Source organism: Podarcis pityusensis (assembly GCF_964106645.2).
Source record: "Podarcis pityusensis genome assembly, chromosome: 5".
Classification (NCBI taxonomy): Eukaryota; Metazoa; Chordata; class Lepidosauria; order Squamata; family Lacertidae; genus Podarcis; species Podarcis pityusensis.
Window position 1 is genome coordinate 100,259,042 of NC_138032.1, and position 24,331 is coordinate 100,283,372.

Consider the following 24,331-nt stretch of genomic DNA (forward strand, 5'->3'; position numbering starts at 1 on the left):
ATAGAGAGAGAGAGAGAATGAAGAGAGAAAGGGAGAGAGAAGGGAGGGAGAGGGAGAGAGAGAGATGAGAGAGAGAGAGAGGAAATTAGGAGAGAGCGGGAAAGAGAGTGAGTGAGAAGGAAGGGAGAGAAAGACAGAAAGAGAGAGAAGGGAGGGAGGGAGAGAGAGAGGGAAGAGAGAGAGAGAAAATGAAGGGAGAGAAAGAGAGAGAGAAGGAAGGGAGGGAGAGAGAGAGAAGGAAGGGAGACAGAGAGAGGGGGGGGAGAGGGAGAAAGAAGAAAGCGGAAAGAGTGAGATAAGGGACGGAGAGGGAGACAAAGAAAAAGAGAGACAGAGAGAGAGGGGGAGGGGGGAAGGAGGGAGGGAGGTGGAGAAAGAGAGAGGAGAGAGAGGAAATTAGGGGGAGAAAGAGAGAGAGAGTGAAGGAAGTTCTAAGTTTTTAAAAAGAATAGCAGCAATCTCTTCAGAACAAAAAGCCAAACTAATAAATCAGGTGATAACAGATGAATGTAAGATCCAAAAAGGAACAAGACAAGGATGCCCATTATCACCATTATTGTTTATTTTGGTCTTGGAAGTACTTGCCAAAAACATAGGAGCAGATATAGGTGTAAAAACTGGGAAAAGTGAATTCAAGTTAAAAGCGTATGCAGATGACTTAGTGATAACAGTGGAAGAACCTAAAACTTCACTCCCTAAAGTAATAGAAAAAATTCAGAAATTTGGGGAAGTGGCAGGATTTAAGCTAAATAGGAATAAAACTAAATTATTAGTTTAAAACATGAAGGAAGAAGAAAGAACCGAATTAGAACAAAACATTGAGATTGAAGTCCATAAAAAGGTTAAATATTTAGGGATTTGGTTAAGAAACCTATTTAAAAATAACTATGAAAAAATTTGGCTTGAGGTAAAAAGAGATTTAGAAATATGGAGCAGAATGAATCTCTCAATGTTAGGAAAAATATCGGCAATTAAAATGAATGTGTTGCCAAAAATGCTATTTCTTTTTCTTTCTTTCTTTTAAATAATTTTTATTAAATTTCCAATTAACAAACCAATCATATCACATTAATTCCAAATTATACCAATACATAATAAACTCCAAATATTTAGTTGAATTTTAAATTTTTGTTGGGGGTATCCATGCTTCGAGTTAGGAAAGGGTCCAATCATCTCATATTTCTGCTGCTTTGATGTTCACATGTCCCATCTTTCTGTCTCTTTGCTGTTATCCTTTACAAATCCCGTCTTCCAATCTTCTTTTTTAAAAAAAAAAAAAATTATTACTTTTCCAACAATTTAAACACTACAAAAACAATACAATACAATACAAAAACACTACATAACACTAACACATTAAACTAACAAAACAAAACAAAAACAGTTAAACACATCAAACAATTTCTCTATCTTATCTTTCATTCACTTATTTCCACAACCTCCTCACACCTCCCTTTTTGTATTCCACTTCTGTTAATTGTTTCAGCAATTCCTTTCCATCTTCCTCTGTTTTCTATCCTATAATTATCTTAACACATTCTAACCTTATTTTTCCCTTTAATTCTCTATTAATCTATTTATACTTAATTCCTTATAACATTTCTACTAAAGCCATATAACTTCATTCCAACATTTTTCTAACATTCATTAATTTTACAGTATTTCTGTAAATAGTCTTTAAACTTTTTCCAGTCTTCTTCCACCGACTCTTCTCCCTGGTCTCGGATTCTGCCAGTCATTTCCGCCAGTTCCATATAGTCCATCAACTTCATCTGCCATTCTTCCTGGGTGGGTAAATCTTGTGTCTTCCAATACTTCGCGATGAGTATTCTTGCTGCTGTTGTTGCATACATAAAAAAAGTTCTATCCTTCTTTGGCACCAATTGGCCGACCATGCCCAGGAGAAAGGCCTCTGCTTTCTTCAGGAAGGTATATTTGAATACCTTTTTCATTTCGTTATAAATCATCTCCCAGAATGTCTTAATCCTTGGGCATGTGCACCAAAGGTGAAAGAATGTACCTTCAGTCTCATTACATTTCCAACATTTATTGTCGGGCAAATGGTAAATTTTTGCAAGCTTGACTGGTGTCATGTACCACCTATAAATCATTTTCATTAAATTTTCTCTTAGGGCATTACATGCCGTGAATTTCATACCTGTGGTCCATAACTGTTCCCAGTCGGCCATCATTATGTTATGTCCAACATCTTGTGCCCATTTAATCATAGCTGATTCACCATTTCATCCTGAGTGTTCCATTTCAACAGCAAGTTATACATTCTTGACAAATTCTTAATTTTTGGATCTAACAATTCTGTTTCCAATTTTGATTTTTCCACCTGGAAACCAACTTTTTTGTCCAAATTGTATGCCTCCATTATTTGGTAATAATGGAGCCAATCTCGCACTTTATTTTTCTATTTTTCAAAGCTCTGCAATTTTATTCTGTCTCCATCTTGATCCAGAATTTCCCAATATTTCGGCCATTTGGCCTCCATATTGAGTTTTTTCTGTGCCTTCGCTTCCATTGGTGACAACCATCTTGGGGTTTTCTTTTCTAACAAATCTTTATATCTTATCCATACATTAAACAATGCTTTTCTAACAATATGATTCTTAAACGCTTTATATACTTTTACCTTATCGTACCACAAATATGCATGCCAACCAAATACATTATTGAAACCTTCTAGATCCAACACGTCGGTGTTTTCAAGAAGCAGCCATTCTCTCAGCCAGCAAAAAGCAGCTGATTCATAATAAAGTTTAAGATCTGGCAGGGCAAATCCAACTCTTTCTTTGGCATCAGTTAATATCTTAAATTTTATTCGAGGCTTCTTGCCCTGCCAAACAAATCTGGAAATATCTTTCTGCCACATCTTGAAACAATCCATCTTATCCAAAATTTGCAATGTTTGAAACAAAAACAACATCCTTGGCAACACATTCATTTTTATTACAGCAATTCGGCCTAACAATGATAACTTCAAATTTGTCCATATTTCTAAATCCTTTTTCACTTCAATCCAACATTTTTCATAATTATCCTTAAATAAATTCACATTTTTGACAGTCATGTTAACCCCTAAATATTTCATTTTCTTAACCAATGTTAGTCCTGTCTCCTCCTGAAACTTCTCTCTCTCATTCACAGTTAAGTTTTTCTCTAAAACCTTAGTTTTCATCTTGTTCAACTTAAAACCTGCTACCTGTCCGAATTCTTGAATCAGTTCCAATACCCTTTTGGTACTAGATTCTGGCTCCTGTAAAGTCAATACTAAGTCATCAGCAAATGCTTTCAATTTGTACTGTTTAGCTCCCACTTGTATACCTTTAACCTCTTGGTCCTTTCTAATCATATTTAACAAAACCTCAAGGACCGATATAAAAAGCAATGGAGAAATTGGGCAACCTTGTCGTGTCCCTTTCTCAATCTTAAACTCTTCTGTCACTACATTGTTCACAATTAATTTTGCCTTTTGTTCTGAATAAATTGCACCTATACCATTTTCAAAACCTTGACCTACCCCCATTCCCTGTAGATTCTTCTTCATAAAACTCCAAGAAATGTTGTCAAAGGCTTTCTCTGCATCCACAAATATCAAGACTGCCTTAGTATTAATATTCACTTGTAATTTTTCTAGAATATTAATTATATTTCTCATGTTGTCAGACAAATGTCTGCCCGGGAGGAAGCCCGCTTGGTCTTTATGAATTTCTTCTACTAATACCTTTTTTAATCTTTTAGCCAAAATATCTGCAAAAATTTTGTAATCCACATTAAGCAGCGATATAGGGCGGTAGTTCTTGAGCTGTGTCTTTTCAGTCTCTGTTTTCGGTATAAGTGTAATGTAAGCTTCCTTCCACGACTCTGGTGCCTTTCTCCCTTCCAATATTTCATTGCAGACTTCCTTCAATGGTTGTATTAACCATTCTTTCAAAGATCTGTAATATCTTGAAGTCAAACCAACTGGTCCTGGAGATTCACCTAATTGCATGTTCTGGATGGCCCCTTCCACCTCCTGATCCGTTATTTTGTAATTCAACATTAGCTGTTTTTCCTGAGAGATTTTGTGTAGTCCATTTATTTTCAAAAATCGATCAATGTCCATTTCTTTCTGCTTCTCCTGTGTATAAAGTTGTTTGAAATACCTCTGAAAACACTTCCTGATCTCCACTGGATTCTGTATATTCTTTCCTTCCACTTCCAAATTCGTAATAGTATTGAGTTTTTGTCTTTTTTTCATTTGCCAGGCCAACAATTTTCCACACTTATTTGCCGATTCAAATGTCTTTTGCCTCATCTGTTTAATCTTCCATTCTATTTCCTGATTCATCAGCTTCGTATATTGTACTTGGTATAACTTTATCTCTTTCAGGATCTCCTGTGACTTTGGTTTTGCTCTCAATTTCTTCTCTCTTTCCTTCTCCTTTTCCCCAGGATTTTATCCTTTTTTTCATTCTGAGTTCTCTTCTTAATTGCATTCTGTTGTATTAGGAATCCTCTCATAACCCAAATTAATTGTATTAGGAATCCTCTCATAACCCAAATTACTCTTTTTTCCACTGTAGTATTCATGTTTATCTCGAAATAATCTCTTAGAGTTTTTTTGGCCTTCTTGGTCACCTCTTCGTTCCTGAACAAAGTGTCGTTCATCCTCCATCTAAAGGAACCAATTGGCGTCAATTTCATTTCCATCTTCACAGCATTATGGTCGGAACAAGTTTTGGGGCAAATCTCCACTTTACTGATCTTCAGAGCCAATCTCCTAGTTACCCAGATTTGGTCAATTCTTGTCCATGTCATTTTAGCCTCAGAGAAGAAGGTTCCCTCTCTTCCCAGAGGGTTCTTCATTCTCCAAATGTCAACTAAGTCCATATTTTCAGTCATGTCAAAAAAGGTTTTTGGTAGTCTACCATCTTTGGTGACTACCTGTCTCTGTGCCTTGTCCATATTTGTAGACACCACTCCATTCATATCTCCCATCAAGATCATATTATAGTCCATATAATCCATCAGAGTCTCGTGTAGCTTCTTAAAAGAACTCCGATTTTCCTTCATTTGGTGCATAAATACCTACAATCAGAAATTTCTCTCCTTGTGATTGAATTTCAATTGCAACAAATCTTCCTTGGTCATCTTTGAATATGAATTTCGGTGATAGGCTCTCCTTTGCATAAAGGACCACTCCTCTTTTTTTAACTTTATCTGATGAGATAAATTCTTGGCCCAGTCTTTTATTACTCAATATCTTCCTGTGTAGCCTTATCACATGTGTTTCTTGTAAACAAATCAAGTCCAAATGTTCTTTTTTCAATAAATGAAAGACTCTCCGCCTTTTTTCTGGGGAATTTAATCCATTCACATTCCAGCTCAAAACCTGCAACGCCATCATGTAATTACACTGATATTCCTCCAACTGCACCCAATGCTTGCTCTTCTTCTGTTGGTGGTAGTGGTGACACGTTCACTGGGAGATCCAATCCAAAGGATAATGCTGATATATCCAATATTCCCCTGTTTGGTGATCTTCGATGCTTTTTGCTCTAGTCCTCTATCTGATGATCTTCTGTCCGATGCTCCTGGCTCTTTTCCAAGTCCCTTCTGCAGATCTTCTTCGTATTTATGCAAAAACTTTATCTTCTACTGATCTTATTTTTATTTTCCTTCCTTTGAAACTGAAGGATAGACCTTGGGGGAATTCCCACCTAAAGATGATTTTGTTCCTTCTCAGCAGGGCAACAATATCTCTGTAGTTAGGCCTAAGATCCAAAAGATATTTCGGGACGTCTTTAAAAATTTCCACTCTTGACTGTTGTACTTCTAGGTTCTTCTGGTAATGCCAACCCAAGATTCTATCTCTCTCTTCTTTAGTTCGAAGGGTGATCAAGCAGTCTCTTATTCTATTCTTCTCTTTTTTCCCTCCTCTTCCAAGTCTGAAGGCCCTCACAATTCTAAACTCTTCTTGACCCAAGTCCAAGTCCCAAAAGTCTGCAAATTCCTGTGTGAGAAAGTCTGTCAAACTTTCCTTCTCCAATTCAAGTAGGGCTCTGATCCTCAGATTTGTCTGTTTTTCTTTAAGTTCAATCATAGCAAGCGTCAACTTATGTTCATCAAGTTGCCTCTGTAGGGCTGGGACTCTCGCTCTCTCCAGTTGTGTTACTTTACATTCAGCAGCAACGGCTTTCTCCCTGGCTTCCTCCGCAGTCTGCCATATCAAAGTAGATTCCTGTATCAATTTCTGGATGGTTTCTGTATTGGTATTCACCTTTTGTCCCAGATTATTTATACTTTCTGTATTTAGGTCGATTTTAATGGTTGCAACATCCACTTTCGCATTTGTCGCATCTGCTTTCTTGTTAAGCTGTTCCAGTGAATCATTTATCTTATTTAATGCAACCGCTAAGGCCTCTTCTGTCGACATTCCTCTTGGTTTCGAATATACTGGTACAGAAGCAGCAGCAGAAGAAGCAGGGGGGCCTGATGTTGAGCCTCTCCTGGGTTGGTGCCAAGTCCTCCCAGACCTTAATGTTTTTTCAGCAGTTGACTGGTCTGTTTTTTCCTTCCCATTTGCCATAACACTTAAAAGATTCAAGGTCAGTCCCAGAGTCTCACAGTTTATCTTGCAGCTGGAAATTCCCCCAACCCAGCTCTTGTAAACCAACCAGTTTCAAAGGCTTCCACTAGGGGGAAACAGTTTCTATTTATATTAGTCAGTAATGTCCTCTTTTAAACACAGTTCAAACAATCCAAAGTTAGTTTCAGTTTTTCAGTTACTTTTACTGCTTTTTAGAAGCAACCGGAGACAGTAGAAACAATGTATTTCTCTTATTTAGCTAGCTGTCAATGAACGTTCTAAACGCTGTCAATGAACATTCCAAAAGACGTCAGTCCTGCTAGCAGCCCGTTTCCAGGGTCAGAGCAGCGGTATTTTAGCTCTCTTCGCTCTCTCCTGCAGACATACTCAGTCCACAACTCCCCCCCCCTTCTCCTGCCTCCAAGGGGGGGGGTTAATGTTCTTTACCGATGGAAATTTAGTCTTTTACAAAAGGCTTTCCAAGGCTTCAGCTTGCAGCCTCATTGCTTCAGTCTATTTTCAAAAGGGGAAGGCGGACTTCCTGTATTGAGCCTCCCCGTTACAATACCAAATTAAACTTTTAAAAATCCAATTCTCCCGCTTCAGCTCTACTCGCAGGTAATTACTTTAAAGTCAAATTGTCCACAGGAAAAAGTCAGCGCTCTCTGGCAACAGCTATGCGGCTTCGCTCCGTGGAAGAAGCAGATGATTCAAAGCACCACACCGCTCACCCCACGTCGCCCCCGAAGCTGGGTTTCCCCGCGAGTAGGGGAGGCGCAAAGGGTGCCCGCCGAATCCCACGCTCACAGGCTTCTCCCGCCTGTGATTTTTTGTGGGTCTCCGCCTTCGCCGTGGCGGCCAGACCCAGATTCCCACGGGGCAAATTCCTCCTGATCAGAGGAATTCCGCCATTACCGGAGGCACCAGCCCGGAAGTCTCCGTCTTCCAATCTTCTTGTTGTTATTATTTTTCTTCTTAATAATCTCTGAGTTATCTCCACAAGCAAGTTGAAGCAAACATTGTTATAGTCCTGTGTGGATTTTCACGCTGATCCAAAAGTCTTTCAAACTCGGGGGTGATTTATTGGCAACTGCGGACGAGGCAGCGTTTCCCCATCCCCTGGGAAAATGGGGAGGCTAATTTACTCCCATCATTAGCCTCTTAATTACCTCGTGTGAGCCGGAGAGATGGTATTGTCGGCCATCTTCCAAAGTGCCCCTAGCGGCCCCCCAAAAAATGCTATTTCTTTTTCAACCCATACCAGTCATCCCGAAAGATGAATGTTTTAAAAAATGGCAGAAGGAGATTTCAAAATCTATCGGGGGGGGGGCAAAAGGCCAAGGATAAAACATAAAATACTTACAGACATAAAAGATAGAGGCGGGTTTGCCCTCCCAGACCTTAAATTGTATTATGAATCTGTTTGTTTGGTATGGATCAGGGACTGGATGAGATTGGATTAAGCAAGAGGCATTAGAACTGGAAGGACATGACAACAGATTCGGCTGGCACACATACTTATGGTACGGGAAAGGGAAGGTTCATAGAAGTTTTTACAACCATATAATCAGGAAATCACTAATGAGAGTATGGGAGAGATACAAAGACTTATTGAAACAAAAGACTTTCATTACTGCTCAAACCACTTGGAAAGAAAGGAAAATGACTCACATATGTTGATTTATTAAAGGAACATGATGGAAAATGGAAATTAAGAGATTATGATGAGATCAAAGACCACTTTCAGAGTTGGTTGCATTATCGACAACTATATGAAACACATAAAGAAGACAGCAAGAAAGGATTTAGTTATACAAGATCTAGGTTTCAAACAGAAGTGATTGAAGGGAAAGTGAAATTACTGAAGGCCGTATACAGCATACTATTAGAATGGGAGACGAAAGATGAAGAGGTAAAATCAGTTATGATTAAATGGGCCCAAGATGTAGGTCACAACATTATGATGGAAGACTGGGAAAAATTATGGAAAACTGATTTAAAATTTACAGATTGTTCCCTACTGAAGGAGAATTACATGAAGATGATGTACAGATGGTATATAACACCAGTGCAGTTAGGGGAAATGTACAAAACTAGTTCAAATCTACATTGGAAGTGTAAAGAAAAGGAGAGGACATTTTATCATATGTGGTGGGATTGTAAGGTAATTTAAAAAATTTGGGAAATGATATATAACGAATTGAAGAAAATGTTCCATTTAACATTTGTTTAAAAACCTGAAGCATTTTTATTAGGGATTGTAGGGAAAGATCTGCCAAAAAAGCTGAAAAACATCTTCATGTATGCGACAACGGCCGCGAGAGTTTTAATAGCACAAGGATGGAAGACTGAAGAAACCCCAACTAAAGAATCATGGCAAAAAAATTGATGGACTATGCAGAACTGGCAAAACTGACATACAAGCCACGGCACAAGGATAACTGTGACTTTAAAGATGAATGGAAACCCTTTACAAAGTATTTGAAGACACAACAAAGCGAACTGGACTCCTTGGCTGGTTGAATAAACATTCACAAACTTCTTATTGATAATTATTACTTAAACAGTTTGAGGATAAATACAACTGTGTAACATGCAAAAAACAACATTTTTAGAGAAATCAAAGACTGGAACTGAGGGGAGTCGAAGGGTGGGGGTGGGTGGGTCCTGTGGGGGGAGGGGGGAGGGAGGGAGGGAGGAAAAAAGGGGGAAATAAGGATGATATGTTTCTGGATAATACGTTTTGTTTTAATTTTGAATAAAAAAGTAATTTTTTAAAAAAGAAAGGGGACGCGGGAGGCGCTGTGGGTTAAACCACAGAGCCTAGGGTTTGCCGATCAGAAGGTTGGGGGGTTCGAATCCCCGCGATGGGGTGAGCTCCGGTTGCATGGTCCCAGCTCCTGCCAACCTAGCAGTTCGAAAGCACATCAAAGTGCAAGTAGATAAAAACGTTTTTTTGTCAGCTTGCGGAGAAAGAAGATGAATAAGCTTTGTTTGGGCGTATTTATCTTTTTTTCTATTTTGTGGGTGTGGATGCATAGTCAACCAAAAGTCACAAACGAAGTCATGTAATGTCAAATAAAGCAAAATAGAATTCTTTTAGTTCAATATGGATAAAAAGAAGACGAATAAGCTTTTATTGGATATTTTCACCAGGTTTCAGGTTCTTTGTGCACCCAAAAATCACAAAGTGAAGTGAAATAATCCGAAACACAGGAAAAATGGTTGTTTTTGCTGCCATATGCATAGAAAGAAGACGAATAAGCTTTGATTGGGTTAGGATTAGGGTTAGGGTTAGGGTTAGGGTTAGGGTTAGGGTTAGGGTTAGGGTTAGGGTTAGGGTTTAGGGGTTGGGGTTGGGGTTAGGGATTATTTTAAAAAATTATTTTTCCGCAAGTTAAGACGTCGAGGGTTTTTCCGATGATAAAAACCCTGTTGTTTCCACCGAAAAACCTTTCAGGGGAGCATTTGCAACAGTTTGGCAGCATTTTTGAGTGAAATGCAGAACGTCAGATTTTGGGTGAAATTGTGACCAGCAGAAGCACAGCAGCTTAGGTCAGCTCCTTCTCACACGGAGCCAGGCACCAATGAGGGAGCCTGCTGTGGGGTTACCTGTTTGTGCCCCCTGACACAATTGTGCCCAGGGCCCACGGGGCCACATTTGTGCCCCCAACAGCCCACACATGCTACACTTCTGGGTGGGGACAAAACCAGAATTACTGTAGTTGGCTCCATCCATGGGCATAGCCAGGATTTTTGTTAGTGGGGGCAGGCCTTTTGTTAGGGGGTGCAGAACGTCAGTTAGCTATGTATTTTTATTTATTTTTATTTATTTGCGCCCCCCCCCCCTTGGCTACACCCATGGTTCCATCTATCATAACATTTTGGAAATGCCCTGACGCACCCACCCCAACACTGATGTTGATTTTCTGAGATATCAGGCGCTCAAGCACAAGTCATACATAAAGAATCGCTGTAAAAAAATTCCTTCCTGTAGCACCTTAAAGACCAACTAAGTTAGTTCTTGGTATAAGCTTTCGTGTGCATGCACACTTCTTCAGATACACTGAAACAGAAGTTACCAGATCCTTCTATATATTGAGAAGGTGGGGAGGGGTATTACTTAGAAGGGTGGTGGGAATCGGAGATTGGCAGATAGCTGAGATGAGCCTGTTGACGACTCTTAATGACTGTAATAGGTCTTACAGGAAAAGGCATGGGGTGAGAAGGTGAGAAATGGCTTAGTCATGTATAATGAGATAAGAATCCGATGTCTCTGTTCAGACCAGGTTTCTCCATTGTTTTAAGTTTGGTAATGAGTTGTAATTCAGCAGCTTCTCTTTCCAGTCTATTTCTGAAATTCCTTTGTAGTAAAACAGCTACTCTGAGATCTTGTATAGAATGTCCTGGGAGATTGAAGTGTTCTCCTACTGGTTTCTCTGTTTTGTGATTCTTGATGTCAGATTTATGTCCGTTTATTCTTTGGCGTAAGGTTTGGCCTGTTTGTCCAATATAGAGAGCTGAAGGACACTGTTGGCATTTGATGGCATACACAATGTTAGACGATGAGCAATTAAATAGTCCCGAGATGGTATGTGTGATGTTGTTGGGGCCAGTAATGGTGTTGTCCGGGTGTATGTGGCAGCAAAGTTGGCATCTGGGTTTATTGCAGGCTCTGGTGCCAGTGTCCGTGTAAAGAATCGCTGCTGTTTCTTTTTGTGTAGCCTGTTTAGACTGGAAATTTGCCTCAGTTTTTTATTCTCTAAGGAAGGTTCTGTAAAGTGCAGGATAATGTAGTAGCTCACAGCATGACAGGATGATCCCAAGAAGCTCAGTTAGTTGGGGACATGGGCATAGCCAGGGGGTGAAGCAGCCACCCCTAAATCAAGTAAATAAACAAAAATACAGAGAGTCTGATATTCCAGATGTAATCACACTTCTTCCTTAGAGCAGCCTCCTATTCATTTATTTCTTGTTGAAAGATTGTTGAAAGAAGTGTTTTGCAGAAACTAGCAACAACTTTATATATCAAGAAGACACATGTAGTTCATAGTAACTGTCTTTCAGGGCAGTTTGTCTAGTAACACAAGCAACTGTTGCTATGAACACTGACTAGTCACTAGAATAATAAGATGAAAGCTGGAGGTGGGGTTCGGGGTGGGGTTAGTCTTTCTTTAAACAAACATGTAAGTATGGATGCCAAGAAGAAGAAGAAGTAAGACAAGCGTTTCTGTGGGGGAGGGAGTTTATTGACTGCTCAGATATAAGACTCACAACATCATTTTATAACCAAAGAAAGTGCCTTTATGTGACCATTAAAACAAATCAACTGGAATTACCGGTATATTCACAGAAAGCCTTTAGCAGAATCATTTCCTGTCCTCGGAATCCAGCTGGAAGTGTTGGGTGAGCCGACTGCATAATCAAAAAGGCCAGTAAGTTACTGTGAGACATACAGAGGAAGCTGTGTTCCTTTTCAAATCTGTCTGTCAACAGTCACACACACCAAGCAAAAGCCACCCATAACAGACGTTTTCCTTGATAAATGGGAGAACTGTCTGATAATCAACAACCATATAATTTTATCCAGTAGTATTAGTTTGATCTGACAGAAACTGCACATTTCCCGAGAAGCACTGAAAGAATGCTTCATTTAACTACAAACCCCCAAATCAGGGATCCCATCAAAACTGATGTTTGGCAAAAGTTTTGCAGCAAAACCCCCACATTTTGTAACACCCCATAAACAGAGTAATTGATACATCAAACCGGGGTTCATAATTAATATCCAAAACCCAACATTGTCCGATTCACTCCAAACTGGTGCCAAAGTCTGGCAAAAGTTTTGTAGCATTTTGCCAGACATTGTAGCATTTTTGTAGCATTTTGCCCGACAAACCAAGTAACTGACAGGGGTCATAAGGTCACCCCAAAACCCAACATCGTCTGATTCACTCCAAATCAAGGCCAAAGTCTGGCAAAATGTTTGCAGTAAAAACCGCATGTTTTGCAGTGCCCCCCAAACGGAGTGGTTCCTAGCACATCAGGAGGAAGAGTCAAGACAACCAAAAGTGGATAAATAGGTTGTATTTATTAAATATAACAACTTGAGGATCGGCAAAACTAGTCAGATTCGACCAATGTAACCAAATCAAATTAAGTCTGGGCAGGTGTGCTTGTTCACCTCCACCCACAAACACACAAGTGCTCAAACAGAGCTCTTTGCAGATCCTTAAGAATCATGTCACAACCCAAATCAGAAAGATGCATACCACCAGGTCTATACAACTGTGGGGCACAGAACATAATTCTGCCATGAGGGATATAAGCAGCCACATTTTCAAACACAAACGTCGTTGTAGAATGATTAGCTTTATGTCTTGCCCATCCACCTTCTTAGGAAGGCTGCCCCCACTCCATAAGCACCTCTACAACATTCCAAACCAAACTATGATAAGCTCAGGGATGAGGAAGCACAGCTGATGGAGATATTTAGTGATCTCAACTGAATTTACCTCACCAGATTGTTATCCCCAAGATGGATGACCAGAATATCAGGGTTAGGGCAGGGGATAGGTGGATGTTCAGGGTTAGGGTTAGTGCCTGGGGTTTTTTTCATGCTTTTTAAGCTTCTAATGATATTGCTTCATTTTTATGAGACTGGATAATTCCAAAAAATAAGCAAACTACCTGAAACATAGCAAAACTAAGAGAAATGTGAAAACCAAAAGTGAGATACCAGAAACCCAACAAGGAAGGAATTCATGAAAAAGGAAAATTGCCAGACAGAGACTTCAATCAAATCATATCCAAATTCACCAGAATCCCAAAACCAATTGAAAAGAAGCAGAAATGTGAGAAGCAGAAGAAATACCACCAGAAACCCCCAACAAGAGGGAAAAGGTAAATTGCGCAGAAACCCCAAAGCCAGTTAAACCTTAGTTTTGCATGGTGTGGGGGTGATTTCGCCTTTCCCTGAGATGTTTACTGCGTGGGTTTCTTGTGGTTCTATTCAATTGGTTTTCTCATCTTTGGTGGATGTGGTTTGTTTCTGTTGTTTCTGGTTTGTTTTGGGGATTATGTTGAATTTTTTCTGTGGTTTTCATTTCATAGATTCTTTTATATAAATTACGATTGTGAAATATACTCAGAGTCTTGTATGTATTTCATGCTCTTTATTGCCCCCCCCCCCAACCTCAGGCTTTTATATACATTATTTACACAATGAGTCCCGTCTGACTGGCTAACTCTGCTTCCCTCTTGGAGCCTGATTGGCCTGCAGGAAAAGACCAATCAGTTGTTGCATTCTAGGGTCCAAGGTTAATACATAACAGATTGGGTGCTGGATTTATGGTGAGTTTGCTTCATTTCTAGGTTTTTTGGTGTCAGGGGTTCAGGAGCAGAGGCAAGGGCAAGGGAGGAAACAGAGAGCGAGGGAGAGGAGGCAGAAGAAAAGATGAGTGATGACGACGACCCGAGATCTCCGAGTCTTTCCAGTGAATCAGAAGATTCACAGAAAGGAGCACCAGTGGCCAGGGCAAGGGGGGAGCCTAGGGGGACACCCCAGGAAGATAGAGCCAGAGGGGACTCAGAGGGGAGCAGTTGGAAATCAGGACCAGCGTCACCGCCAGAGAGCAGGGAAGAGGAAGGGCGCCAGGGATCAAGCGCTGGCAGCTCACAACAGGGGGGAGGGCACGAGTCAGGAGTGGCCACACCTCCATCGGGGAGCGAAGAAACGGTCAGACGGAAGGTGGAAGGTTGGGCGCGCGTGCCAAGTTCAAATGCACAGGAAGGTGGCGCAGTAGGCAGCCCGGAAAGGGAGCCAGGTCCTAAAGCCCGCCGAAAGGAGGGAGAAGAGTCAGGGGGGTCAGCGTCAGCGTCAGAGGAATCCCGGAAGGAAGAGACCCCGGGGGGCAGAGGGACCCAGAGAAGAACAGTCAGGCGGAAAAGGTGGAGCAAGGCTAGGATATTAAGTTGGTGTACAAGGGGCGGAGACTCAGATGGGGCTTCGCCGATCTAACCATTAGACGTAGGGTTGCACGCAGCAGCTTGAGAATGGAAACTGTAACTCAATAAAGACTTTTATTTAATGATCGCTGGCTAGCGTGATCCTCTGTGAGCTAGGATCTGGAAGCAACTCTGACAGTAAGCCCCATCTCCTAAATTGTGGGCATCTACAGCCTCGCGGAGAGGAGAGAAAGCGGGTGCCTACTAGCGAGCTCACGAACGGCAGACAACATGACGGCCGAACAGCAGATAGTGGAACTCAGAGAAGCAGTGACACGACTGAATGCCGAGGCTCTTGCATCCAGGAAGAGAGAGGAGGACGCAGCTGCCGCCTACAGGGATCTCCAGGTCAGGTTGGAAGTGCTTACGAAGCAAGGGCAACTGACACCCAAACCGGAGGGGATTGGGTTGGGGAGACGAACAGGCGGTTTGGTCTCTCACTTCGATGGGAATTTGCAACAGTACCCCAACTTTAGAGCAGATGTAATGTGTGCACTGCAACTGCTGAACAAAGACTTTAGAGATGAGCAAGAGAAGGTGGGATTCATCATGTCCCATTTGCATGGAGATGCTAAAGCATGGCTGCGCAATTTGTGGAGAGATAAGGATCCGGCGCTCCAAAACGCGGATGCCTTTATTAAAGCGATGGATGGGTGCTTTTTGTCAAGCATTGACGTGGATCTTGCTCGGCAGCAGATACATGGACTGAAGCAAGGGAGGGCCAGCGTAAGGCAGTACCATGCCCGCTTTTTCGCTTTGGTCAGTGCTCTGGAATGGGACAGAGATTCGGCTCCTGTAAGAGACCTGTTTTGGGAGGGATTGCACGGCTCGGTTAAAGATGAAATTGCGAGGGGGGAGAGACCCCGGACCACGCAGGAGATCGTTCAGAGGGCGCTGGCGGTGGGGGTGCGGCTGGAAGGACGTCCGTGGAGCAGTGGCGAAGGGCGTGGAGGGCGCGAACCAGCCAGGGGCTCCTCCTTCCTTCCCAGAGAAGCAGCGCATGCGCAATCCACGCCTCCGCCAGGAGGAGGAGCGGAACCTATGGAGGTTGGAGGTGCAAGGGCTCAGTCAGCAGCCAGAGCCCTAGCACCGGCAGCAGTGAAAGCGAAGCCTCCTAGAGGGAACAGGAAGTGTTACATCTGCGATGATCCACAGCATATGGCGAAAGAGTGTCCCCAGAGGCTCCACAAGCACACTGCAGCCTCAGCAATGGTAACTGCAGCAACGCAGCAAGGACAACCACAGCAGGGAAACGACGGAGTCTGGTTGGAAGAGGCACTGGGGCCCAGCCAGACGTGTCAGTGAAGCAGTCCCCAGAGATTTTACAGCCCATGGACCCCCTCCCGCCCAAACCGGTAGTGAGGCTCACCGCGTCGCTCCAGCTGCCCAATGGAATCACCATGGACGTGCCAATCACCATTGACTCCGGAAGCAATGCGGACTTTATAGGGCAGGACTTTGTCGACCGGCACGCTATACAGTTGCTGCCTGCCACGCTGCCCCTGCAGGTTGTCACGGTGGATGGCAGGGAGCTGCTAGGGGGGCAAGTGGTGAAGCAGACGCCACCAATGGTGATGCGACTTGGGAATCACAGGGAAATCATCAGCTTCAATGTCACTCAACTATCGGACACGCCCATTGTATTGGGCATGAGTTGGCTGGACAAGCACAGCCCGACGCTGGCTTGGTACCAGAGGCAGCTGACCTTCGGCTCTTCCTTTTGCGCTGAACACTGCATCGTGCCCAGGCAGGAAGGAGAGGAAGAGGAGTCACAGCTGCAGCTAGGCACGCTGCAAGCGGTTCCCCACAAGTACGCAGAATTTTTGGAGGTTTTCTGCGAGAAGGAGGCAGACAGGCTACCCCCCCACAGACCATATGACTGCAAAATTGACCTGCTGCCGGGGGCGGCGCTGCCCAAAGGGAAGCTGTATTCCATGTCTGAGGACGAACTGCAGGAACTCAAAGAGTTCATAGATCATAATTTGGAGCGCGGTTTCATCCGAGAGTCCAAGGCAGTGGGGGGCAGTCCGGTATTCTTTGTTAAGAAGCGGGACACGCCCCAAAAAAGACTTGTAGTGGACTTTCGCATCTTGAACAGTGTGACCAAGCCATCGGACTTCCCCATGCCCCGAATCGACGACCTCCTCGCAAAGGTACGGAAGGGCAGAGTGTTCACCAAGTTGGACCTGCGAGGGGCATACAACCTCATTCGCATGCGGGAGGGAGATGAGTGGAAGACAGCCATGTTCACGCCCCTGGGCACCTACGAATATAGAGTTATGCCTTTTGGATTGCAAAATGGCTCCCACGTTTTTCAAGCTTTCATGCATCACGTGTTGGCGGGGCTCCTCTACAAGACGTGCGTCTGTTTCTTGGATGACATCCTGATCTTTTCGGAATCGCAGCAGGAGCATGACAGACACGTCAAGGAAGTGCTGAGCAGGCTACAGCAACATAGGCTTTACGCCAAGCTGGAGAAGTGCCAATTCGACGTGACGGAGGTGGATTTCCTGGGCTACAAGTTGTCTGATAAAGGGCTCGCCATGGACAGCGCCAAGGTCCGAGCAGTGTTGGATTGGAAAAGCCCACGCAACCGGAAGGAGGTCCAACGGTTTGTCGGCTTCGCGAACTTCTATCGCAAGTTTATCAAAGGCTTTGCGATGCAGACAGCGGCCATCACGGACACGCTCAGCTCCAAGAAAAAGAAGTTCATCTGGACAGAGCAGGCGGAGCAGTCCTTTCAGGCACTCAAGCGTCTCTTCGCGTCGGAAGAGCAGCTGCTTCATGTCAACCCCAGCAGGCCGATGAGGGTGGAGACAGACGCTTCAGACAGAGCCGTGGGAGCAGTCCTGCTGCAGAAAGACCCGCAGGGGGTTTGGAGGCCGGGAGCGTTTTACTCAAGGAAGCTCAGCAAGTCCGAACAGAACTACACCATCTGGGACAGGGAGTTGCTGGCCATTCATGCAGCGTTCAAAGCGTGGAGGCACTTCCTGATCGGCGCCAAGCACACGGTGCAGGTCTGCACGGACCACAAGAATCTAGAGCACTGGCGCACGGCACAGTTCCTGAACCAGAGGCAGATACGTTGGGCTGAGTTCTTTGCGAATTTCGACTTCCGAATAGAATATGTCCCGGGGGACACCAACATCATGGCGGATGCTCTCTCCCGTAAGCCACAGTATCTGGAGGAGGCAAAGCCAGCGGCCGCCATGCACATCTTCGCACCGACAGTGTGGGCGTGCGCGGCGGCGACAGTTGACCTGGATGCGGTGCGACGAGCGTTGCAGGATGACTCCTTCGCGCAAGCAAAGATGGCAGAGGTGCACAGGGGCACGGCAGCGACCGACGAGTTCCAGCTGCGAGATGGTTTGCTCATCCGTAAAGGGGCCATCTACGTGCCGGGAGACGAACTTCGCGCCAAGGTACTGCAGCAGCTGCACGACGCGCCCACTGCCGGGCACTTTGGCAAGGAGAAGACGGTGGAATTAGTAGCCAGAGACTTCTGGTGGCCCGGAATGAGAGGGGAAGTCGCGGACTACGTGGCGAGGTGCGACACCTGCCAGAGGTCCAAACCAGTGCACAGACCGCCGGCCGGACTGCTGGAACCGCTGCAAACTCCGTTCGAGCCATGGGAGAGAGTGGCCCTGGACTTTGTCACGGATCTGCCCAGCTCGAGGGGCAAGACGGCTGTGCTGGTGGTGGTGGATTTGTTCTCCAAGATGGCACATTTCATTCCGTGTGCGAAGGTGGCCACGGCGGAACAAACCGCCAAACTGTTCATAGACCACGTGTTCAAGGTTCACGGTCTGCCGCGGTCTATTCTGTCCGACCGAGGGCGACAGTTCATCTCGAACTTCTGGCAGAGGCTGATGGGCTTCCTGAACGTCAAGATCAACCTGGCGTCGGCTAGACACCCGCAGACCAACGGGCAAGCGGAGCGGGTCAATGCCATCATGCAGCAGTACCTGAGATGTTATGCGAATCAACAGCCTGCGACGTGGGTGGATTACCTGCCTCTCGCCGAGTTCGCCTACAACAACACGAAGCACGTGTCCACGGGGGTCACGCCGTTCTTCGCCAACAACGGGAGGCACCCTAGAACCTTCCCGGGACTGGAAAGAATGGGGGAGGGGGAGCCGCAGACAGCAGATGCGTTCGCGTCGGAGTTGCAGGAGGTCCACGATCAGCTGCGGCGGCACCTGGAGCTGGCTAAACACGCATACAAGGTACAAGCGGACAAACACAGAAGGGTTGGCGAAGAGATCCATGTGGGAGACTGGGTCTGGTTAGCAGCCCACGCAGTGCCGGCCAGGTCGTTGGCGAAGAAGAAACTAGGGCATAAACAACTGGGGCCCTACCAAGTCGACGAACAGGTCAACCCGGTGGCTTTCAGGCTGGCTCTTCCGGAGGGTTCCAGAATGCATCCGGTGTTCCACAGATCGGTGCTCACTCCCTACAAGGCACCTCACAGGTTTCAGGAACCAGGAACGGCACCGGGTCCGCTCCGAGAGAGAACCGGGCAAGGGGGAGTGGCACAGGAGGAGCGCATCAACGAAGTCACGGAGATTTTGGACTCCAGATGGGGGGAAGAGGGGGTAGAATACCTTCTCGCCAAGGAGGGCACCCCGGCCAGTGCCAACAGCTGGGTGCCGGGCTACGCTTTAGACGAACCTCTGCTCAAAGAAGAGTTTCATGCCCTCTTCCCACATAGGCCAATGCCAGCAGACTTTTTCGACGACTGGCTTTTCACGCCCACGCTTTCAGCCAGCACGTTCCGGGGGTTCGACTCGGACGAGGAACCGACACGAGACGCCCGTTCCCCAGAGGGGTCACCCTCGGGATCTGCTTCAGAACCCTCGTATTGGTGGGATGATCGACCAGAGGAGCAGTTCCGCAGAAGGTGGCTGGAGGGTCCAGGACGAGCAACGTCTCCAGAAGGCAACGAGGGAGAGACGGACATGGACGTTTTCGGGGACGACCCGGGTTTCGAGCACGGCGGCACAGAGATGGAAGCGGAGGTGACCGTCGTCAACGAGAGCAGGGAGGAAGAACCGGAAGACTTCGGATGGCGGCCCGCCACGGGAAGCGAACTGTATCCGACATTCGTCCCCCTGACACGGCAGCACCCAGATCCCGCACCGGAAGGAGGGGAGGGGGGAAGAGGGGGCTTCGAGGGGGGGATGGATGTCAGGGGTTCAGGAGCAGAGGCAAGGGCAAGGGAGGAAACAGAGAGCGAGGGAGAGGAGGCAGAAGAAAAGATGAGTGATGACGACGACCCGAGATCTCCGAGTCTTTCCAGTGAATCAGAAGATTCACAGAAAGGAGCACCAGTGGCCAGGGCAAGGGGGGAGCCTAGGGGGACACCCCAGGAAGATAGAGCCAGAGGGGACTCAGAGGGGAGCAGTTGGAAATCAGGACCAGCGTCACCGCCAGAGAGCAGGGAAGAGGAAGGGCGCCAGGGATCAAGCGCTGGCAGCTCACAACAGGGGGGAGGGCACGAGTCAGGAGTGGCCACACCTCCATCGGGGAGCGAAGAAACGGTCAGACGGAAGGTGGAAGGTTGGGCGCGCGTGCCAAGTTCAAATGCACAGGAAGGTGGCGCAGTAGGCAGCCCGGAAAGGGAGCCAGGTCCTAAAGCCCGCCGAAAGGAGGGAGAAGAGTCAGGGGGGTCAGCGTCAGCGTCAGAGGAATCCCGGAAGGAAGAGACCCCGGGGGGCAGAGGGACCCAGAGAAGAACAGTCAGGCGGAAAAGGTGGAGCAAGGCTAGGATATTAAGTTGGTGTACAAGGGGCGGAGACTCAGATGGGGCTTCGCCGATCTAACCATTAGACGTAGGGTTGCACGCAGCAGCTTGAGAATGGAAACTGTAACTCAATAAAGACTTTTATTTAATGATCGCTGGCTAGCGTGATCCTCTGTGAGCTAGGATCTGGAAGCAACTCTGACATTTGGGTTTTGCACCTTTGAGAATATTAATTTGTATGAGATCTGATAATCCCAAGAAAAAAAGGAAAACCACCAGAAATGAAGCAAAACCACCAGAAATGTCTAATGACCATTCCAACAATGAAATCAACCACTAAAAACACAAAAACCTACTGAAAAGAAGCAGAAGAACCATGTAAAAGCAACATCAATGGAAACTGACAAAGAAGCCAACCAATCCCAAACAAAGCAGATTCACCAGAAACCCCCAAAGCATTCAAAAGTATTACCACCAGAATGCAAAAACAAGAAAACTTCTCAAAAGAAGCAATAAGGCAAAAGTCCAAAAAACAAGCTAAACCAATGGAAAAGAAATGAAGCCAGCTGCAAACGAAGCACATTCACCAGAAACCCAAGACTATGTGAAAACTAGTATGCTATGTTGGTTAATTTCTGTTGCTTGAAGTGCTTTTGGACTCCCATAAATTGCATGCTTGTTGAGTTTCTGGTTTTGCTTTTTAAAAACTGGTTTCCAGTTTCTTGTGGCATTGCTTTGTAATTGGTGGTTTTACTGCTTCTTTTTTGTTTTCTGCTGATTTGTTTAATTTGGGGTGGTTTTGCTTGTTTTTTTGCATTTAATTGTTTTGCTTCTTTTACTTTGAATGGTTCTGCGGTTTTGGGTGAGATTGTTTCTTTTCCATTGATTTGGCTTGGTTTTCATGTCTCCTGGTTTTGCCTCATTTTGGGAATATTTCTTGGTTTTTGTGCTTCTGGTGGTATTTCTTCAATTTTATGACATAACCAAGCCAAAACACCAGAAACACAGAAACAAATCATAAAGAAGCAGAGCTACCAGAAATCCAAAGCAAATTAATCAGAAATCCAAACAACCTATGACGATGATGCAATACCAAAAGAAACACAAAAGCCAATTAAAAAACTGCTAAATGAAGCAACACCACAAGAAACAAAGAAAGCCTCATAACCTACGAAATGAAGCAATAACACAAAACACCACAAAAAGAAGCAAAGCGTTTAGGATTAGGTTTGGGTAAAGGTTAGGGTTACAGTGAGAGTTGGGTTTGAGTTGGATTAGGATTAGGAGTTAGAGTTGGGGTTGAGTTACGGTAAGAGAAGAACAGCAGCAGAAGAAATATAATTTTATTACTTAGGGTTAGGGTTAAATTAGGTTTAGGTTTAGACTGAGGCTTAGGTTTGGGTTAAGGTTAGGGTTAGAGTGAGGATTAGGTTTGAGTTAGGGTGAGCATTAGGATTAAGGTTTGGTATTGGGTTGGATTTGAGTTAGGCTAAGAGAACAGCAGCGGGAGCAATATAATTTTATTATTTATACTCCACCCAAGTCACTTGCGACCGCTTTCAATAAAAGGTAAAAACATGAGCGCACTCTAAGTGAATGCTCATGAATATGGAAACTCTTACTTCCCATAGAATTCCCAAAGAAGACCTGGGAATTGTAGCTCTGAGCTTCTTTGCAGAGGGTTGGACTAGATGACCCTTGGGTTCCCCTTCCATCTCTACTAGGAAGCTCCCTGTCTCACTCTCACTCACTCACTCACTCACACACACACACCTCCTCTCCTTTTCATGGCAGTTTCACCTTTTTCTGCACTCCTAGCTCGGAAGGGCGGAAGAGGCTGTGCTGCCGCCATGTTGGGCGAGGGCAGGGGTACCGGAAGGAGGTGCCACCGGAGGAGAGGCAAGAGGACAGGAAGGGGTGGGGAAAGGGCGGAAGAGGCTGTGCTGCCGCCATGTTGGGCGAGGGCAGGGGGTACCGGAAGGAGGTGCCACCGGAGGAGAGGCGAGAGGACAGGAAGGGGTGGGGGCAGGGGGTACCGGAAGGAGGTGCCACCGGAGGAGAGGCGAGAGGACAGGAAGGGATGGGGGAAGGGCGGGAGAGGCTGTGCTGCCGCCATGTTGGGCGAGGGCAGGGGGTACCGGAAGGAGGTGCCACCGGAGGAGAGGCGAGAGGACAGGAAGGGGTGGGGGAAGGGCGGAAGAGGCTGTGCTGCCGCCATGTTGCGCGAGGGCAGGGGTACCGGAAGGAGGTGCCACCGGAGGAGAGGCATGAGCACAGGAAGGGGAGGGAAATGGGCGGAAGAGGCGCTGCGACGTTGGGCCAGCAGAGACGTGCCGAGCGAGGCTGGCCCTCTCTCTTTCTCCCACCCACTCTCTCTGTCGACCCCGCTCTCCCAGGGTGCAGCCCTGCCCCCCGCCTCGTCCTCACCTGCCTTTCTCCCCCAGTGGCCTTCCTCTCGTGCCCCTTTGCGGTAGGATGGTGCGGGTGGGCCGCGGAAGTTTATATACAAGAATATACATACCTAGATATAGGTGTCCGTTTGTAAATATATAAAAATAAAATGGATATATGTATATGTGTGTGTGTATCTATGCAGTACTTCTTTTCTAAAAAAAGTGACTGGGGATACTCTCATTTTGACTCAAGAAAATCACCATTTTATAGTTCAAACCGGGAAAAATAAATACAGTAAATGGACAAAAGTACATTCACAAAATGTTTTAGGAGTATCCATTCCCCTGCGTCCCCCCCAGAAAAAAAGCGCTGTATATGTTCTGCCAAGGGCAGGGTTATTTCTGGATCTGGAGCCAATAAGCACGCCAGTGGATGAAGAATAAGCAATGCTTTATTTGCATAAGGTTAACAGATAGCAGCAGGCATACAAAACACAAATTATAGCATACCAGAGAGGAGTCGCACACAATCTCCCCTTCAGCTGCCCGGAGCTCCAGGTAGAGCAGCGAGAGAGACCCCTTGGCCGACAGTCTCACAGCATCTGGTACCTCCATTTGTGAAGAAACTCACTGAGCCCCTTCAGCCTACAGCTTTTATAGACAACTTTGATTTGATTGATTGCACCTGTGTTATGTACTGAGTTGAATAGGATCCAAACTGTAGCAGTCTGATTGGTCCTAGAACAATAGGATCCAAAAGGCAGCAGTCTGATTGGTCCTAGAACAATAGGATTCAGAATGCAGCAGTCTGATTGGTCCTAGAACAATGCAGCAGTATGATTGGTTGGCAGGAACCACCCAATCCTGCTCCAGATAGAAGTGAATCCACAACCTGATTGGCTTACAGTAGAATTCCAGAATTAGCCAATCATGTGCAGCCCATTGTGTAAATAATGTATATAAAGCAGATACTGTGAGGGGACAATTATTCATTCCTCCTCACCACTATGAGCTGAATAAAGAGCATGAAATCACTTTGCGACTCTGAGTATATTTCACTGGCGACGAAGGTGGGATCCCGCTGAGCTGACTGCCACACACAGCACCGCAGCACCGCCAACTGCCGCACCGCTGCCTCGCACCGTGTATCCAGGCTTCAGCTCCGGGGCACAAGGAACTCAGAATGGCAGCCAACAGCAGCTTCTCGCCATTCAACCCAGCATCTGGAGACTGGGAAGCGTACGCCTCCCGTTTCACCTTCCTCCTAGAAGCCAAAGGGGTCACCGACGAAGAAGACGCCAAGAAGAGGGCGATATTCTTCAGCGTCTGCGGAGAGGAGACGTTTGAAATCGCCCGGGCTCTCCTTGCGCCTGAAGACGTCGCTACTGTTCCATACAAAACAATAATGGAACAGCTGAAGGGGCATTTTTCGCCGCAGCCCTCAGTGGTGGCTCGTCGAAATGCCTTCTACGCAAAGCGGCAAGCCCCTGGGGAAACCATAACTGGGTTTGTGACCTCTCTCCGCCAAGCCGCCCGGTTCTGCAACTTCTCAGAGCTGGAGAACATGCTTCGTGACCGCCTCGTCGGTGGCCTGAAGGATGAGAAGCT

The 24,331-nt window shown here is 45.6% G+C and overlaps 1 long non-coding RNA gene across 1 annotated transcript; it reads right to left on the reverse strand.

Moving 5' to 3' along the window:
- Positions 1–1,042: 1,042 nt before the first annotated feature.
- Positions 1,043–22,276, reverse strand: LOC308477269. The gene is made up of 3 exons (XR_013986423.1): positions 22,131–22,276; positions 11,920–11,995; positions 1,043–1,259 (listed from the first exon to the last, which is right to left on the reverse strand). It is a non-coding gene; the product is annotated as an uncharacterized lncRNA (long non-coding RNA).
- Positions 22,277–24,331: the final 2,055 nt, after the last annotated feature.